Source organism: Callorhinus ursinus, unplaced genomic scaffold, assembly GCF_003265705.2.
Source record: "Callorhinus ursinus isolate GAN/ISIS: 27379988/994484 unplaced genomic scaffold, GSC_fseal_2.0 scaffold14, whole genome shotgun sequence".
NCBI classification, from domain to species: domain Eukaryota; kingdom Metazoa; phylum Chordata; class Mammalia; order Carnivora; family Otariidae; genus Callorhinus; species Callorhinus ursinus.
The window spans coordinates 29,276,994-29,277,608 of NW_027397076.1; positions in this window are offsets into that span (position 1 = coordinate 29,276,994).

Genomic DNA, 615 nt, shown 5'->3' on the forward strand with positions numbered 1-615 from the left:
AGTTCTGTACTCAGTGATGCAGGACCAAATGTAGTCATCCTGTGGAGACAAAAGAGACAGATGTCTTCTGGATTTTATTCAGGATGTAGGCATCTATATTCTATATTCATGTATATTCATTGTTTTCTTTTTGTGCTATGATTTTTCAGTTTTTATATAAGTTATGCTGCCTTAAAAATGGGTAGACAAATTTTATGGGTTTTTTTCCCCCTATGATTTGGAATACTGACAGGAACAAAGGAATTATTTGTCCCTTAATTACTCTTTTAAGTTCACCTATGAAACCCTTATGATCAAAAGTATTTCACTTGTAGGTGAAAAATACCCAAATTAAACTAGCTTTAGCAAAGAAGGAGAAGAAAAAGAAAAAAAAAAAGAAATTTATTACTTTACATGTAAGAAATACAGCAGTGGTAGCACCAGGGACTCAAGCAATGTTGGGATCTTTCTCTTTTCTTTTTCTTTTCTTTTTTTTTTCTTTTTTCTTTTCTTTTCTTTTCTTTTCTTTTCTTTCTTTTCTTTTCTTTCTTTCTTTCTTTCTTTTTTTCTTTCTCTCTTTCTTTCTTTCTTTCTTTCTTTCTTTCTTTCTTCTTTTTCTTTCTTTCTTTCTTTCTT